At 40.5% G+C, this 20438-nt stretch overlaps 1 long non-coding RNA gene across 2 annotated transcripts in view; it reads left to right on the forward strand.

Annotated features, from left to right (window-relative positions):
• Nucleotides 1–584: 584 nt before the first annotated feature.
• Nucleotides 585–20438, forward strand: part of LOC307023038 — a 31697-nt gene continuing 11843 nt past the window's right edge. For both annotated transcript variants that reach the window (XR_013803579.1, XR_013803580.1), the window contains exons 1-2: nucleotides 585–14650; nucleotides 16238–16388. This is a non-coding gene — a long non-coding RNA (uncharacterized lncRNA). The remainder of the gene's footprint in view (nucleotides 14651–16237; nucleotides 16389–20438) is intronic.

The raw sequence follows: 20438 nt of genomic DNA on the forward strand, positions 1-20438 counted from the left end.
TCACATCCTACATCCTTCCATAGCTCACTTTGCCAAAACACAGACATCCAGGGTGCAACCGTATGACCCAGTAGAAGACACAACACACTTCGGCTTTTCCTGGAAATGTTAAATACAGGCCCCTTTGACTGGACTGACGTAAACAACAAGCTGTTGATAAATAACAAAACAAGGGAGTTACTGTATAATGACAGTTTAATTGGATTTCGAAATACAAATGTTTTATTCTTAACCTAGATGATGCTCAATCAATTTTTTTCTAACTTCTCCTCATATCTTCCTTCTGCCGTATGTTCTTTATTTTATATTTTAATTATCCAGGAGGGATAACAGTTTGAGGTAGAATATAAAAGCTCCAGTACAGTTGTGTCTTTAATCCTATCTCAATACCCTTCTCTTCCTTCTTCTTTTACAAGGATAAGAATGGAAATGTAACACTGTGTTGATCCAGCATGTAAACTGCAGTGGCATGCTGGGACATGAAAGCAGTCTTTGACTGTGGCTGCATACGCTTGGCCCGCTGGCTTGGCCTACTTTTTGATTCCATTAAATTATTGGGTGGGTGGGTGGGTGGGTAGAGAGGCTGTGCTGCCTTTTAAGTATCAGCAAACTGGATGTTGTGGTGTGTGTGGCTTTGTGTTCATGTGTGTGTGTTGGCCATGTGTGTCTAAGTGAAGGTAGGCAGAGTGTCTGTTGTTTATGTCGGCTTGATTACAGGACTGTGTGTGTGCAATAGCATAGTATTCACTCTGGTTGTAACATGTTTTAACTAACTTGCTTGTTTCCGAAACATCCACCATAATAATTGAAACCTGCAGCAATACAGGACAAAGGGAGTGACATTGATGGAAGGCTTTGTAGCTTTGTTCTTCGTTTCTTATATGTGGCAATAGGTAATCTGTGTATTTGCAACTTTATTTGCACATTCACACTGGTAGGCTACTGCAAACATTCATGGCAAATGTGCAAATTTAATGCAAACACGGGATATGTTGCATGTTGAAATCTGAAGAGGGGATCCATGTTAGCTTGTTAGCTACTGGTTATTGGCTAATTGATTTTTGGGGGAAATTGTAATTAAAAACAATATTATATTTGATCTATCAACCGTTTCACAGCAAAAGCTTTGGGTTTAACGTGTTTAACAATTGAGTGAAATGGATTCCAATCATCATAAATCATTTATAATATAAATGATTTGATATCCCGCAATGTTGACATCCATGTTTGCTAGCTTAATAGTTTTCTCCATTTGATGGTGGTTAGTGTGTATTTATTTTGCATATAACATGTACCTTAAAGATGCCCAAGATTGGAGTTTTCCCGTAAACAGACAAAAGCTGTATTTACATTCCGTGTTCACTCTCTAAAACGCATTGTGTGTATCCTTTAGGTCTTACAAACGTGTCAAGTTAATGTCTTTCCTCAGCGCTATTAGGGGTCTAAAACTCCACAGGGAACCTTAAATTCACGGATACGTATTGTTGAAGTGCTCCACACACCACAAATTCACCAAAACAGATCAGACTTGATTATCATAAATAATTCTGGTTTTGGAGTAAAAGGACTAAAAAAGAAGACTAAGGTGAGTAACAGTAAAATGGAGAGGGTATGAGCAGTGTAACTAATACAGGTGTTCTCCTCTTATGAGTAATATTAAAGAGCTGTTTTTACTGGTGCCTGCCTGTGGACCTGTCTGTCAGCAGAGATGCTACGTGACCAAGAGCATGATTGTGTGCAAACATTCAGTGCCTTGGGTATTTCACATTACTTCTGTGTGTACGTGCTTAGTATCATGTTTGGTGTGTTTGGTAGTGTTTGCTCATCTCTTTCTCCAGGGAACCGCAGTCTCCAGCTATCCAAGCGTCTTTAATTTGCCAGCATGGAACAAACCCACTCAAGTAAATTCTGCACTGAGGCTGTTTTCATAAGATTTTTCACAGAATTCAATATGGGAGCCAAACAAAAGAGGGCCCACATGGACCCTGCCAACAACAAAACCTGTTCAAAGAGAAATACTAAACCCTCCTCTCCCGCATCCCTGCACCTCACCAAGTACAGCTTTGATGTCATCCAAAACATTGTGTATCTTCTCTCTGTGTATACAGCTTTGGGCACGAGCTATGTACCGATAGGTGTCTGTGTGTTGTCGTGTGTGTCGCAGGGAGGGAAAAAGATAGCAGACACAAAACACATTGGTTTATTTTTAGAAGTGTAGTAACCAGTTAATTCGTTTTTAATATCTTGTTTTCTCTCGATTGGCTAATTGGTCTTTGGGAACAAATGAAGGGCACACTATGTCCCAAACAGTATGTCCATCATGTGAGTGTAATGTATGCCTCCGGTGGCAGCAGATGCTCACATTCAGCATGAGTGTATACATTGCAGACGGGCAGGCAACTGTGCACATATGTGATCTTGCATGTGAACAATGCCACCAGTTGCTGCGGGTGGAAGCTTCCTGGTCGCCTGTCAGCCTGCGGGGAGGGAGTGACCGCGGTACAATGGAGGGTGTGAGGGTAAAGGGACGGGAGAGGGAAGCACAGGAGGAGGAGGAGGAGGAGGATAGGGGGTGGCGGTAAGTCGAGATAAAGCCAGACAGATGGGGCAGACAATGAGGCATAGACACCCTGCCTGCGTGTCGACAACACCCCCGTCCTGCTTCAAACTTTAGCTATTCCTTTATCTATTCCCATGCGCCCATGTTTGTCTTAACATTCCTGTGTGTTTTGCTCCATTTCCCAGCTTTAAGTTGATGCACTGTAAAACATTGAAGTCTTGCCAAGCTTATTTGTCTAATTTCTAGTCAGAATATGTCTTAACAGAAGACATACTACTTAGGTACTGTAGTAACATATCATTGAGATATAGGGTCTTGTTTTCAGACAATGCATCATAAGTATCTTTTTAATTTAAAGACTCTTGAAAACATCGTATTTTTTGTTTTATCTCAGAGGTTTTTAAGCCGCTATGTTATTTGTAAAGGATGGATCATTTTGTTTTAAGAAGTAAATCTTACTTGATTTTAAAAAACACATTTTCATGGAAAATTACCAACTAACATCAGAAAACAGAACACTTTTGAGCATTTCTGACTTATTTTGTAACACAACTATTCCTTATCCTGGTCAAATATAATTCAAAATACATTTTACAAGCTAATTACAAGATCTAATTCATCTAAATATCCCCTCTTATCTCAAGAAGTCTCACCAAGCAAATGTTCATATATATATTTTTTTTTTACTTGATTTTGGAGCAGCATTTCTTCCAGTGTAATGTTTTGCCATTAGTTCTACCACAATAACTGTTTGGTCCCAATTTCTTTCTCCTTCTGTTTGTTCGCTAACCCTCCTCCTTTTCCGCCCTCCTTCCTTATTGTTCCCTGATCTTGATAGGAAGTTCTACAGCTGCAGACGAGGGGTGAAGCGGAGAGTAAACGACAGAATATAGATGGTATTGGCATAGCTGTCACCTGTTGTGCTGAAACCCCCTTGTTTGGAAAGCTGATCCCATCTCCTGTTTCTCAGGTTTCCACAAACAACCTCAGCTGTCAGGGAGTTGTGGAGCTCGCCGTCTCCTTCTATCCGTCTCTCATCCATCTCTCACGGCCCTCGATCACAAAGATAGGTCGGCTTTCATCAATGTGTACTCTTTTTAGGCCTCAGTGGCTTTTGAACACCTCTTTGGAGAGTGATTTAGTTCAGACATCTGCTCAAATAAGAGTTGCCAACAAGCACATTTCAACCACATTTTATATTAAACCAGAGGGGAATCATTATATTTGAAGGTACGCCAGAGGATTTTAATCAACTTTAGACAAGCTTTAAACGTCTTTCTGTTTGCAGCATCAAAAGGAAAGCGTACAGGATACAGCGAGAGGATGAATTCTCCTGCGTTTCTCAGGCTAGTGAGGTTTATTTTTGCAATGATTTCTAATGACTAAATTAAAATAATTGATTATTAGAATAAAGAACAAGCTCTTATTATGATAATGGCGAGGAATACTTTCCAAAACACACCCGCCACAATTCTGAGAAGCTCATTAAACTGTGCCTTCATCTCGGGGAATGTTTCTGACACGTGAATGACGCACGAGAACACAAGTATACACCTGTGAGAAGATCGCATTTAGCACAGTGTTTTTTATATGGGTAAGAGAGCAGACAGGAAGTCCATGCTGTCCCATTTCACATCAACAGAACGCTGATCTCAGAACAGAAAGAGTAAGGCATTCATATATAGATGTGACCTCTGACCTTCCAGGTAAACCACAGGAAAAGGTAGCTGTATAGAGTGTCGTAAAAAGAAAAGAGGCCATGATTTATAAATGTGTTTGTCCAGGATATAATTCACTCTCTCAATTAAATTAAATGCAGCTTCTGCATTATATGGTTAGTGGTGTTTGTACACAAAGTGTGAAAAAGCTGTGTAAAGAAAATAAAAAGTCACTTTCATGCAAAGAATGTGTATATTTCAGAATGTGTTTTAATGTTCTCTCTTGCCTTTTGAATAATAGTTTGACTAAATAATCTTGCGTTAAAGTATCACTTGAAGAGCAAATTTTGGACGTGCATCACTGAAAAATACCTCTAATGTTAGGTTCTCCGGCATTGCAGGGCAAGCCTCAACATGCAGAACAAAACAAAGACAGGAAACTTAAATACATGCCGGACTTATCAGCAGGAAAGGGCAGGAAAACACAGATGAACACAATCAGGTAATCAAAAAGGAAAACAGGAAGGAAACACCGGGTGTGAAGACTTTTCAAATCAAAACATGAAACAGACAGATAATGACATAAAGTCCGCGCAGGTCCACTTGGGAGAAGTACTCAGATATTGTACTTGAGTAATAGAAGAAGTACTTGAGTAATAGAAGAAGTACCAGAGTGTAGGAATACTCTGTTAAAAGTAAAAGTCCTGCAATCAAAATGTAACTAGTAAAAGTTAAAAAGTATTTGCATCAAGATGTACTCAAAGTACCAAAAGTAAAAGTACTCATTGTGCAGATTGGTCCATTTCAGAAAAATATATATGATATGTTTTATAATTATTGATCATTAAAGTGTTATCAAAGCTGGTAACGGTGCAGCTAGTTTTAATGACTTTGTATACTGCAGGGTAGCTTGTGAATTTACTCCAGGGGGATGGAACTAAAGTCTGATTTAAGAGTTGAATATAGTTCACATCATTAATCCAAATTTGCAAAATAAATAAAGGTATTCAAGTAATGTTTTGGAGTAAAAGTACACCATTTACCTCTGAATTGTAGTGAAAAAAGTAGCACACAATTGAAATACTCAAGTAAAGTAGACACACTTCAAAATTATACTTAAGTTCAGTACTTGAGTAAATATTCTTAGTTACTTTTACACCGCTGCTCATTGAGGATGAAAGCCATTGGATGCTCCTTAAAAGGCTAAAGTGAACTCTTAATCAAAATGATTTTGTGAAAAAATGAAAATCAGTTGTTGCAAGAGCCTATTCAATATACGTTTCTGTTACGTCATTAAATGTTCTGTTTGTTCCTTTTATTTCTTGTCATGACGACTGGTTTCACATCAGACAGTAACCGTCTACGTGACGTGACTCATGTCCAGTCACATCCTGCTGACACACACACACACACACACACACACACACACACACACACACACACACACACACACACAGAGAGAGACAGGCTTGGACCCTCCACACAATCCCATGTATTGCAAAGTTGTAGAAGGTGTAGAGTAAATTATATGTTACACACTTTAGAGTTATACAAGGCCTGCTGTTTGGTAGTGTGTATCTAAATGTGGGCACAAATGTGTGTGCTGATGACTGAACTCTGATACAACCCAATAAACACCTGTTCACTGTGTACATGTGTCTGTGTGCCTTGGTGTATTTTAGGGGGAGTAGTTTGTACATGTTGCAACATCTGTACCCTCTACCATCTTATGTAATGGAAATGTTCAACATCATGGCGTGCCCTGGAATGGCCTCCCCGCAAAAACAGGTGTTAGTGTGTGTGACAGTGTGTTTGTTCGTGCGTCAGAGTTTATTTGTAGGACTCTCGTTAATTTCTTTGATTTACTGCCGCAGAAATAGAACAAATGATGAAAGAAGCAGTCCAGCAATGGATAGAATTTCAACACATTATCTATATTTAATAAAATCATAATTAATTGTATTCTTCTAATCAACTTTTAGGATGGGTGTTGACATAACCAGCTCCTCTTTTGTGTCATTGTGTCAACTTTTAGTCTCTAATATGTTTTACTTCAACATGTTTCTATTTTAACATACATACCATCAGCTACAGAAACCAAAATAAGGCTGTCACTTGTACTGTTAATCACAAGGAATAACAAATATTTTCACTATCCGTCCACTTAGGGAATGGTTTGTGCAAGAATACAGTGAGACGTCCTGTATTACAGCATGCGGTGTAAGAGTCGAAGAAAATACAGCTGAACCTGAACCTAATTTCTTCATCTTCTCCACTTGCCTTGGGTTTCAGGTGTTTTTTAGCTTCAGGATATTGAGCGCAATATTGAAAACCATTATTGCGGTTGTGGGAGAAAAAACAATGTAATTATGTCTGTAATAAAGATTGGTTATTTCAGTACTTGACACAATACTTCGCAACTCAGCGAGATGAGACATGAGATGAGGCCTCGCAGAGAAATTGAGGCACCAGTTTGGAGAATTTATTATGGAGAGTTTTTATTTATCTTAGTTATTATTCTTTTCTTCTCACAGCTAATAGTGCAGGAGCGCTACAAATCATTTCTGACAGCGAAGCGGGCACTCCCTGCAATAAAAAGGGGGGGGGGAGGAGAGACAGTAAGGTGTATTTGTGTGTGTCAGGCTTCCTAGTAAGTAAGAAAAGTTCAACTGACCTCACCCAAAGGTGACACACAGACACACACACTCGCGCATATTGTTCCTCATTCTTCTGCAGCAATCAGCGCTTCCCACTCCATAATCAGCCCCTAATGATAGCTTTAAAGAGTGTTTTTGAGCAGCAGACATTGTGCGACTGATCCAATAAACCTGCAGCTTCTCCACGTTCTCCCTGCTATCCGAGTGTATTTAAGAAGCCATTACTTGTAATCACAGATCACCTATAATCGCTGACCGTTAGGCGTGCTTCGCCACAATTTTTTCCGCCACTGCATTTTTCTTTCTCGCAGATAAATCCCAGTGGTGTGATTATCTGTCATTACAGCCCAATTTCAGAGCAGAAGAAATATGCATCGGGGTAGATACAGGAGCTGAGAGGCGGGATGATTACTCACCGAGGTCATGGAAACTTGCTTTGTTGTTTATCGAGCAAAAGGAAGGAGAAGGAGGGAAAATGTATCCCTCCTCACTTTCCTTTGTAGAAAAGTCTGCCAGGAAACAAAAATGCTGTGGGCCAATCAGAAAGCTTTGTCTTAGATCAGGGGTGTCCAAACCTTTTTCACCGAGGGCCACATATAAAAAAATATTCGAAGGGCTGGGCCACTCTAGAAGTGACGTTTATTGCCTCATAAGTTAAGTTATAATTTAGCTAAATCAATCAAATGTAAGTAAATGATGCTTGATACAACAGCCTACATCACATCTTTCCATAGGGTTTCATTTTTTTTTTTTAGCAGCTCATTCCTTAAAACAGAAGCCTTAGATTGCTTATCATAAGAGGAAATAGGAAGGGTATATTTCAATGTTGTTATTTAAATAAGTTATTGGGCTGTTTTCTTATCAACTTAGATTTGTTAGAACATATTTTCAACTTTAATTGACAGAAAGTGGGCTAATTAACACATGAACATTACTGTGTAACATGTGTTTACAGATATATTTAAGAAGTACAATACAAGACAAGCTCAAGTTTCATTTGAATTTGCTGAGGGCCGATTCAAAATGGCCCGTGGGCCGCATTTGGCCCCCGGGCCTTAGTTTGGACACCCCTGTCTTTCATTGTCAAAGATCATATAAGTGCACACGCATCTAGAGCCCCTCCGTCTAAACACTTCCAGTCAGAACCTCATTACTCATTAGATGGTGTCATTTCAGATGTGACTGAACAGGTCGGCCTAGCCTGCTAAAAGAGGATTAAGAAGCAATATTTGTGTGTGTGTCTTAACGTGTGTGTCTCAGCACAACCTTGTCCTGAGCTCAAGCCTTGGTAGGAAAACAGATCTGCTGAAAAGAATGGGAGGAAAAACACAATACACAGATATTGTGTTAGAGGATTATAAAGACCATCTCCATATAGGCTGAACACAAGACAAGCACAATGCTCTTTATGCCTTTGGCAAGTTCTTGCTTGTCAGTCAGAAACTAAACTTACACACACACAAACATACATTAATGTATAAACTACATCTATCTGTCCAAAGTAGGGCATCACAGAAAGGCGTCACACATCAGGAGAGCTTTCAATTAAAAAGTTGTTGCAAAAGTACCGTCAAAATAAAAAGCTGTCCTCTTCTGTGTTCCTGTGTGCAGCTCCCCAGACACACTGCAGGATCATTGTCCGCGCATGAATAGAGATGACGCCACCTGCAGCCACTATAAACTGAAATACCCCGCCGGTCGCAGGGTGGTTGCATCACCAGGTGAACGGGAACATTGCCGGCTATATTTAATCTCACTAATGGACGAGGTATTAGATGTTCGGCTTTGAAAAAGTGGCCAATTTGTGATGGATTCATGGTGTTCTGAACGAATGGTAGTTTCCTGAAATGAGGAGACAAAATGTACTTTAAGTGTATTAATGCATATTTGGCTAAGTTTAGTCATCATGATGATTCTTTTGACTCTTAATTAAAAGTGTTTATTGAAATAGTTGGATGTTGTTACATGTTTTCACTGGTTTTGTCGAAGCTAGTTTTCTGATTTGGCAGTGGGTTCAGCTCTTTGGTTTAAAGTGAAATGTTTCAACAGCTATTTGATTGATTGCCATACAATTTGGTTCAGACATTCATGTTCCCCTTAGAATTAATTGTAAAAGTGATCCTCAACCTTTTCTCTAGAACCACTTTCATGTTAGAAGGTGACTTTTCCTGCTTAACAAATGCCGAACCAAGATGTTACATATGATATGGCAAACACTATAGGCTATCTCCTAAAGATCAGCACGTTTTATTGTGAGCATAGTAGCTGTTGATATTAGCATTTAGCTCAAAGCTAATGCAGCCTAAAAGAGCGTCTAGCATGGCGTGAGCATAGCTACAAAGTTTGAAAAACAGGTCACAATGTGTCAAAATGTTGTCACTATGTTGTTGAATCTGTTTTTTACAGAGTTTCTTTTTCACACATTGTGCTGTTTTTTACATTGCTATGGACAAATTAATGGATGAATTTGAGAAAAACAGAACACTGGCAAATTGTAAGAACATCAGTTTCCTTTATTACAGCCAAACATGAAAAATGAGGGGGAGATAAAGAGAAGCAGATGTGATAAACTCTCTAACCTTCCCCACTCTTATTTTAATTTGTGGCAGGCACCAGCGACTTCAATATGGTTGATGAAACACGTGAGCATGTTCATGCAAGACAAGTTTTTTTCTAAGTTTGGCTTCAGTCACAAGTTTTTTACTCTGTCAAAGGGAGAAGTTAACAAAGAGCAGCATAACAACAACAACAACAAAAGAGAAAGAAGAAAAAGCACGAGGGAGGATACAAACACCTGCGTTTCTCAGCATTCGGAAAGTACCCCCTCCTATACACACACATGTACACAAGAAACCCAAGTGTTATGTTGTTTCACTTTAATCACCATAGATACGCAGCAGAAGTTCTCCAAAAGGCCCTCGCAAACCACAAAGTAGCCAAAGACCTTGCCATTCTACGTGGCTGCCGGCAACAATACATACACTTGTTTGGCCGATTCGTTTTGTAGGTCTCCTTTGTGTATTAGGATGAAGAGCGAGAGGAGGGGTGAGGCGGGCTACGAGGGTGTCTGGGATGTTTTCTATGCTGGTTTTGGACATCTTCTTGGGGCAGCGTGGGCAAAGACGGAGGGGCATCTGAAGCTCAGCCAGAAAAAGGCGACAGACAGTGTGTGTGTGTGTGTGTGTGTGTGTGTGTGTGTGTGTGTGTGTGTGTGTGTGTGTGTGTGTGTGTGTGTGCGTGTGTGTGTGTGTGTGCGTGTGGGTGTGTGGGTGTGTGTGTGTGTGTGTGTGTGTGTGTGTGTGTGTGTGTGTGTGTGTGTGTGTGTGTGTGTGTGTGTGTGTGTGTGTGTGTGTGTGTGTGTGTCCTTATTTTGGTCCTTTCTATTATTTTTATTTTTTTCTCCAATCCCATGTCTCTCGCTCTCTTTGACCTGACCTATAATCTTATCCTCCAATACCCTACTGGCTCATCGTCCCAGACACAACAAACTGAATAACACACACACACACACACACACACACACACACACACACACACACACACACACACACACACACACACACACACACACACACACACACACACACACACACACACACACACACACACACACACACACACATACAGCCTTGCAGCTCGCTCTATTGTCCAAATCCTAATGCCGCATTGGACTCATGCCCATGTCAACAAGCTCCCTGTCCGTCTTTCTGTCTGTCTGTCTCTCAGCCTCTCTTTTATTCATCTCACTGTGACCACTCTTTTCTCTGTATTATGCCGCTCTCCATCCCTCCTCCTCCTCAGTCCTTATGTCCGGCTCTCTCCCACTCCTCTCTACGCTCGTGCTGTTGTGCTCTCTAAGCCGGGCGGAGCAATTAGTTAATGTCCCCTCCACCCTGGGGGTGATTCTGGCACGGCCGACCTACCAAGCGCTGGTTTGCGTCTGCGAGTGTGTGTGTGTGGCTTTGGCACTGACGCTGAGTGAGGTTGCTGGGCTTACGGCGGACCATCCAGTTTTTGGCACCGGCAGCATTTTGGACAGCCATCACCTCTTCTCTCTACACATCCACTCAACCGTAGTAGCCAGCCCTCTGTCTGGGGCTCGGGTAAACAGGCTTTTAATCACCATGGGGAAAGACCCAAACTCTAAGAGATCAATTCACATTTACACATTTTTGGCCTGTACCAATTGATTGTACTGTGTTTTTTCTTTGACACCTTGTAACACATTATATAAACAGTTATTCATTTATTTCTCTCTTCCAATTGTTTTGTAGTTTTGTTATAGAAACATATCGTCATTTAAATCCATTTTAAAATGTATGATCAGAGTACATTCACAACAGCAGTTCTTTAAACCACAGTGCTGTTTACACAGTTAAAGCTTTTCTCTAATTCCGGGATTAAAATCGACCTGAGGGCCATTTCAACAGGATGTATAAACAGACTATTTGGGGGAAATAACATGTGGAAACCAGCAGTAGAAGTCCAGATGAATGACCCTGTAATCTGCATGTCATTTAAGTGTTTTAGCAAAACATACACATATGCATTGAATGAAATGTCTTTGTTTTTTATACTAGCTCTTTTAATTTGTAGGTCTTGGATGTATATTCCACATTTTTATTTGAGTTATTAGATTAATATTTTGTACATATAATATGTATTGCAAGTATCTTCATTTGGAAATAGATCTCCTGATGCTCTCCCTTTGTTTTCCTTTTTCTGAACCCAGTTTCTAAGAATAGAGGGTGTCAGATGCTGTTCACAGTGTAAAGCCTTCTGATTTTGAGTTGTATAAGTAAGCATTTTTGTATATTTATAACAAATAAACATGACCAGATGACCAAAAAGGTCCAAACAATAAAGCATAATTCTATCCACACGTTGAAGCAAATTGCCCAACAACATCTGCAACATTTGCTTTTGTTGTTTTTGTGTTTCCTAATGTATTCCATATTGCACCCTTAAATCTGTTTTCGAATTGCATGCCACAGTTTAATCCTTTCCCCGCTTTGGGGCCTTTAAATCCATGCTTGGCTCTGTGAGGGTGTAAAAGGGCAGGCGGGCACGTCACTGGACCCCTCTGTACTTTGTAAAGGCCTTGAAGGACGCTCAGCATGAATATCCACTCTGCGCAAACAACAAAGGGAACGTCTGCGTCACAAAGGGACATCAACATGGATGAGATGGAGCTCGGCCTGCTGCGGGGGGAAGTGGAAATGCGTGCCAGTGAGTCTCTGTTTGTGTGTGTGCACATGATTGATTGTCAGCTGAATCCAAACAACAGGCATTAAACCAATAAGACCATATTGGAGTTAATGGATGTCACCAATTCAGTATATCTCCAGCTTAGTGTAGTGAGGGCAATAACAAAGTTCTGCCTGTGGCCCCTTCTGTTTTTCCTCATGGACGCTGGCTTTAACATCCCCCCCTCCCCTTTTTTGGTTTGCATTGACGGCATTAGGTCATGGTTGTGCAGAATACATGTAGACAGCTAATGGCCATTGGCTAGGTCAAGCAGTGGGGAAATAGCACTTGTTTGTGTGTGTGCAGGGGGGAGTGTGTGTGCGCATTTGTCTGAAATGTAATGCAATCAGGCATGGCCAGAAGGACAAAAGACGAGACTGCAGCTCGACCTATTCACCTCCCCACCCCCATGCTCACACACCCCCATGCTCACACACACACACACACACACACACACACACACACACACACACACACACACACACACACACACACACACACACACACACACACACACACACACACACACACACACACACACACACACACACACACACACACACACAAACATAAACATGTTTGCTTGCCTATCTAATTTTTCCATTTCTGAAAAAAATGAGCAATCTGGATGTCCATGCCCTAAAAACAGCAATGTGTATTCCAAGCCCCCTCGCTGTGTAATTATATTTGTGCAGACAGACCATCGGATGATTCTGACAGGACGGAGTTATATTTATATATTTCTGCTGTTATTCCCCTGCCCCATAGAGAGATGACCCACTTCCACTGCTCAGTCTGAACGTCTGTCTGAGCTCACTCGGATGTTGTCAGCTCAACACGGATATTTCAGTTTGTTTCTGTGTAGATTGTCGAGACACAAAAACCTAAAAGCCGACTTCCTTGTTAGTGGGATTTATTTCTCACCTTTTTCTTAACTATACTTTTTTCCTTGTTCTGCACCTGTGCATGTGTGTGGTGGTGAGTTGGTGTTTCACTGCAAATTTTAGCATTGGGAAAAAGCAGACATCTGTGGACCTCATAATTTGTCCATATAAAACAAAAAATATTAAGTTATTGTTATAACCTTTCTAAACGTATTACATCGTCTTGCGTTTGCTTTATATTTTGTATTGAAAATAATGTTCAATACACATTTGTTTTCTTTTATCTCCTAATCTAAGATTAAAACATTTGTACCATAACATAAAATAATACACTTTGCAGGATGATGTGACGGCAAGGTTTAAAATATAGTGGCCATAGTACATTCTGGGGCCTAAAAAGTATGACAAATGTTCTTGTTGCTGCTGCAGTGACCCAGTTTTGTCAATAATCTGATTAAATGTTAACGTAATTTCATATTGATTAATTGTATCTTATTCTCATATAGTGGGTATTTCTGTCTTTAAATGTCTGTAACAGGACTCCTATTGTTATTTGGCATCAGTCTGCCCTAACCATTAGTAATGAATACACAGCTCAGTGCACAGCTGAGTGGAACACATATTCAATTCCAAGAAGTTTCAGCTTGTTACAAAAGAAAATAGAATTACGACTGCCAGCACATCAGCCTTCTGCCAGCACATCAGGCTTCTGCCAAATAGTTGTTATTTTTGATACATGGCATTGTGTGGGTGTTTCCCCCTCTAGTAAGTAGTGTCATGGGTGCTGCAGCTTAACAAAAGCATGCTGCTCTTTCTTTTCTATGGTCAAAAAATCATAATGGAAAATCTATTCCACTTGGCTACAAATACATTTTAACTTTTGCACATTGCATGCAGCTGCTGAAAAAGAAACTTAAAAAAAAAAGGAATTCATGTATAAATACTTCTAATGTAAAAAGCTTAGATTATCGCGTGCATGTGGGCAGAGAGAAATAAAAGATGGCTTCAAAATCACATGTTTCATTGTCTCCATAAGCCCATTTTGTATTAAAAACACTAAGGAAGTTCACCATGTTATTAGTATGACCTGGGCTGCCCTGCATCATGCCTGTGTCTGTGTGTGTTTCTGTATGTTGATTTTTCTCCTTTTGTGCCGATGTGGCATCTGCTGTGGTGCGGGAGGTGATGGAGAGGTACCAGCAACCTGAGCCAGGCTGGCTGACGGCCGCCTCTGAGTCCATATGCCTGCTCCGAGGACACACACTCTCCTGGCAGGACACACTCCCACACACTGGACGCTTAGTTACCTCTCTCCCTCCCTCCCTCCCTCACACACACACACACACACACGCACGCACGCACGCACACACGCGCACGCGCGCACACACACACACACACACACACACACACACACACACACACACACACACACACACACAAACAGTGAAGCTGCACTACATGTGTGGAGCTACATCATCCTTGCTGGATGGAGTGTGAAGGGAACCAAAGGGTAGCGGAGGTAGCGGTGTGTGTGCTGCCAAATCACCACATAATGGACTGTTCCGGGACCAGCCAACCTGCGCACCATATGGACTCAACACATCAGTGGAGCGAAGGAGCCAACACCCACATGCAATACTATAGGTACCAACAGATAAGAAGATTGTATCTGTTGTTCACTTCCCACTGGAATGTTGTTCTCTGACTCAATATTCTCTCAGAGCCAGCAAACATGTTAGCATGTTAGTTTAGCTCGTTGCTAACAAGAACATGCAACCTGGGCCCCGTCTCAGGTCGGCTAAATGAAATCCTTGCTTCCCTCACTTGCGTCGTTTCCCTGCGTCTAGTCCCTCCCACCAGGGAAGCATGAAGGGACGCAAGGAAACCACGAGAAGCAGGGAAATGGTTTTAATTTTAACCAATCAATGTTGTGTAATTAATTAAGGATTAAGGATAATCTGGTGTTTTTGAGTTGATGAGTAGTGCAGATATCACTGTAAAATCAATCGACAGTAAGGAGATTACTTACTTCCGGGTGTAAAATCCTCCTTTATCCAATGGGAATGGACGCTCACATTGCTCTACACATTGTTCTAATACAATACATGATCAAATAGGAATATAATTATCTTTTAAATAACGTTAACTAAAGGGAGCAATCTATTTGACACAGCTGAAGTTCTAGCCTTCCTTAAAAACTAACTAATTTAATAAAAATCACAGTTCTATTACACACAATGCACTGTTTTATGAGAACAAAAAATCGTAACTAATGTAATTTTTATATTCTGATGAAAAATAAAAATTATTATGAAAAAAAATGGGGAAATCATGTTGGTGAACACGAATCAATAGATGGATTTTGTGACTATAACACGATATGCCGTGAGACTGGGTTGTTCTATATGGCCTTTAGCATGTCGAGAGGACTTTCTGATTCTGAAAAACGGTCCCAACAAGTCAACTTGCTGAACTGATTTGGCCAAGCAATAGCAATACATATACTAAAGTGTTGCACTTCCTTACCCCAGCGGAATAATTAATGGATGCTGTTTTCCAAATACAGATTAAGGTGGAAACAGGTGTTCCTTCCATTGTCCTTTCATCACTGAAAGCCTTTGTTCTGCGGCTGGTATCATCTGTGGAGGGAGAGTTGCATCCCCTGCTAATCTATTTCATCAGCCATAGCTGTATCGGACGCTCTCCATTGGTGTGGAAATGAGGGTCGTCAAGTCGCCAAGTGGCTCCTTCATCCACATTAAAAAGACAGAGAGGAGGGGGGCTGCTCATTATTCTGGCTCAGGTGTATGTGTGTGTTATTTATTTGTGTGTGTATCAGGGAGCCCAAAGCATGAAGTTTTACCCCCAAGTCCCACTATCAGAATGGATGGCTCCATTAGGGAAGCTTTCAACCCCTGACTGAGAGATTGAACCATCACAGTGCAAAATTGCTACAGAGATATAAGAGATTACTTGTCATTGGTGCAGTATGGTGGTGAGGTAGAATAATATCTTTAATCAAAACTTCTACTATATTATTAAAACCCTGGCAGATGTATCTTTTTAGTTTGGTCCAGAAAAGATTGGCCTAAGGGTTTGTATAGATATTAATGGTCCCCAAAATAATTAGACAATGTATGTACATGTATTGTTTGATTTTAAGATGTTAAGATTGAATATGAGATTAAATGACTAGGGTTTATCTTCTAGTGTTTTGCATGTTTTTTTCAGGAGGATCTCCTAATCCCTAAACCTGATTGGTTGAACATGACATGTTTTGGAGTGGGTGGTGTTCCCAGCAGCTCGTCCTTTGTCTTCAAATCCCTCATCTTGTAGTCAAGCAGGCCCAAACTGCTCTGTTCTTTTCTCTGAAGAACACAAGGTACAGACTTTTCTCAGCAATACTGAAGGCACAGCGCTGTTCAGCAGTAATGTTTGTGCATGTCAAATGTGATTCACTGCTTGTGCACTATTTGTATGCTGATGCCATTCACTTTCAATCCTATTTTTCAGGCCATTTACATAGTGCTTGAATTCCTCTGACTGCCGGAAAGTGCTGAGGCTCACAAATAGAAACGAGATGGAATTGAAATGTCCTTTATACATAATCATAAAGCAGATTCAAGTGTGCCTACTCCTTGCCGGTTTGTTCTTTTCACGCGCTGACAATGCTCCGGAAAGCAGACAAAACAAGAAATCTGTCAAGCCAAGCAAAAAAATTAATTCTGTGCAAAGAAGTAAGGCGTATGATGGAATATCATAAATACAGAGTCTGTGTTGCCTTCAATAATGGATGTCGCTGAGGGCAGCAACTTTGAATTTGGACTTGTTATTGATATTCATATGTTTTGGAGGGATAGGGATTTAATTTTTTCGTGTTGGTGAACAGCTGTGTTTTTGACCTTGGCTATCCACTGGCATACATCCACACCATATAGCCCTCACCACATATAGAGTTATACATCTTTCATAAGCACCTCGCCTCGGCACATTTAGCACATCCCACCGCACACATGAACCGTAACATTGTATCTTAATGACACGTGTGATAGATGATGAGTGCGTCCTTTAATTATTCTGTCCTTCTATAATTACTGCATCTCAGTGCTTATAGTTAACTCCCTCATAAATCTCTTAGCATGTTTTGCCTAATGTAAAGAGACAGGGGAATAAAGGGAATACCACTCCATTGGCAAATAAAATAAAAAGAGAGATACTATTTAGTATAGTGTTCTAATTTATTAGAACCAGCGTAAAACCATTTCCTATGGTGTTAAACCGTTCAAAATCTGAAATCAGGCTACACAAAATCCCCTTCAAAAAAGCAAAAAAATGTATATGGCTGCTAAATGGACCTTTTTTCTGCTGTTTCCAGGGTCAGGTATTACTCATAACTTCAGCTTTTAAGCAATCTTGGAAGATTACTTGGAATAAAAGAAAGTTTGAGCACCAACGCATTTCTTTTGTATGCAATCACATCACAAAAACAACACCTATCCAAAGGGGAAAAGCTGAACGGCCTTGTGATTCACATAAACAGAAGTGCCTTAGGCCAAAAGCTTTTCAAGATAATGGCTGAGGGAAACACCAAGAGAAACACCCTCTCAGGTGGACTTTTTCATGTGTTAATATTTCGGCTTTAAAGCCCCCAGAGGGGACTCAGGTATCAGGTGCATTAACAGTTGCAAAACACATGACATCCATTAGGTGTAAACACAACGTTGATATATAATCACCCTACATGGGGTCTCTCACTCTGCTATATCCTGAGCTGGAAATCTGGCTCCTATGCTAATGTTTACCAGCTATCGTAGCTGGCTTTGTCTGATAGGCCAACACAGTCTCACGGCATATCGTGTTATAGTCACAAAATGAATCTATTGATTCGTGTTCAACAACACCATTTGGCCATTTCTTTCATGTCACAGAGAATGATTTTAAAAGCAACTTAAATAATAATGAGTTAGAAGGAAAAAAAGATGACAAAAAATACAGATTTCAGTATTCTGAGGCTCTGAGCTCCATTTATTTTCCTCACGGACGGCAAAAAAACTCCGACATTATACAATTTAAAGGTGACCTATCATGCAAAATGCACTTTTGTACGTCTTTTATATATGAATATGTGTCTCCGGTGTTCCAGGGAACTCACCAAGTGTCAGAAAACACAACCCTCTCTATTTTCCTCCATACCCAAATCTCTTAAAAAGGGGCTGCAACGGATCTGATACAGACTGATCCAGATTTGAACACTTCTATGACGTCACAGAAGTGGCGCTACGGCTATTGGGCCAACTCCACCAATCAGGAGGAGACAGCCACGGACATTGCCGTTCGAAAGCGCTGGATACGCTGTAGTACATATGCCAGGCCTGTAGATGGCGCTGTTCTCACAGAGTCAGCCCATGCAAAGACAGTGTTACATTGAGCGAAATGAGGAATGGCTAAAATGCATGATCTGTTTGGTATTTTGAAAAATAAAAAGTATAAATATGCCTTATATAGGTATGGTCCTACACTATATTATTCAAATATAGCATGATAGGTCCACTTTAAGATAAAAGGGATAGAGTTAGGCTTAGGGTAAGATATTATTGAGTAAGAAAATGTTTTTATGAACCACACAGCTTCTGGTATTTCAAGACCCGACCGGACAAAAAGACGTGGTGCAGGCACGAAACATACTACCAATAGAAATACATTGCTTTTAAAATCGTTCTGTGTGACACGAAAAACATGCAAAAATCGTGTTGGTGAACACAAATCAATAGATTAAATACATTTTGTGACTATAACACGAAATGCCGTGAGAGTGGGTTGGATAGGCATGGGCTACAGTGTTTTCATCAGAGCTTGTTTTTGAGGAAAGGATTGCATCATGAAATGCGGTTGATGAGAGTTGTGTAACTAAACTGAAAGTGTTACAAAATGTAACCCACATATGGCATTTTTGATGGTGAATAGGGTTTTATTCACTTTAAACTGAATGATATGAGCATTCAGTGCGCTGCAAACCTGTTCATTTTGTTCCTATACTGGCTCTCTGAATAATGCTTAGCTGTTATTTACATTTTGAAGCAACTGCTCCAGCGTTCAGCATTATGTAATGGCTCTAGTGGAGGCTGCCATTTGATACACTTATGTAAACAGCTCTCCTGCCGTTCTGTGGGTGACTCATTGCTGCTCAAACCTGCACTTTGTGGGTGGCTGTTTGTTATTTACTGTGTTCTTACGTCATGATTTCACCAACGACCTCAAATGACGGTCACGAAAACATCGTCTTCGCACATGTAACCATTACATGACAAACACACACATGCAGACCCTTGACATTTGACATTTGGTGTAATTGGTTTTTCAGGGGAGATGGAGTATCAAGATAAACTGAAGGTTGTCTTGAATTCCCTTTTATACTCATCGCTCAACGAAAGACAAACAGAACATGTTTCTGCATTTTTCTCTGCACTCCTCTCCCCGTTGTCCACCCTCCTCTCTCCTCGTCTTTGTCCCTCAGCCTGTGTTTATGTAAGTCTGTGCTCTGACCATGTTCTCATTTATGAGGGCTGTGGCCATTAAAATATGTATGGTGGGTGGACAGCTTGTTCAGCTGCCAAAAAAACGTATGCATTTATTTAGCATTTTCATAAAATGGTTTAAAGGCTGTAATGGAAAGGTTGTAACTCTGGCTGTGGAGATTGGTTTAAGACATGTTTGATTAATTGTGCATTAGGAGGGTAGTGGTCATCGCTAACTTCATCACATGTACACCTAATATTAACGTAATCAAGGTTAACAAATAAAAAAATGTTTATCAGAGCATTTGATTAAATGTCAGGATGTAAAGTAAATGTCAACAAACATAATAAAAAAAACGCTCCTCATGTGAACTGCCAACCCTAGCTCTCAGTCGTTTTTTATAATCTGCCAATGTTTTTGCAAACTGAGACCGCTATATTTATGGATACGATTGTATCTGATAACCTTATTGTTAAGTTACACCTGCACAACAAGTAAATAAAACAGCATCCACCTTACGGCCTGATTTCCGATCCTGTCAGCGGCCATTTTGTTGATGCTGCTGTTTGTTTGGTCGGACAAGCCCCAGATGTCACTGTTGTGCAATTATGTTAATTATCAACTGCCACAGAGGCGCACATGATTATATACTGTAAACACACTGCCTCTGATTAGTTTTGGTTCATCCACATTACTGAGACCTAATGGATTTTCTCACCATCTATAATCTCTCGCTCTCTCCGCATCAATACACACACCATCACCTAAAGTGTGTATCTGACAGCCATGGTATATTACAGCACATTGCATCAGATTGCTTTATATGCCGAGCTATGTAATTCATAGACATCTTCCCCTCTCTCTGCCACACTGTTCCTGAATTGCTCCACATATTCTCCAACACTCACAGCCGGTC

Source organism: Notothenia rossii (assembly GCF_949606895.1).
Source record: "Notothenia rossii genome assembly, chromosome: 10".
Taxonomy (NCBI): domain Eukaryota; kingdom Metazoa; phylum Chordata; class Actinopteri; order Perciformes; family Nototheniidae; genus Notothenia; species Notothenia rossii.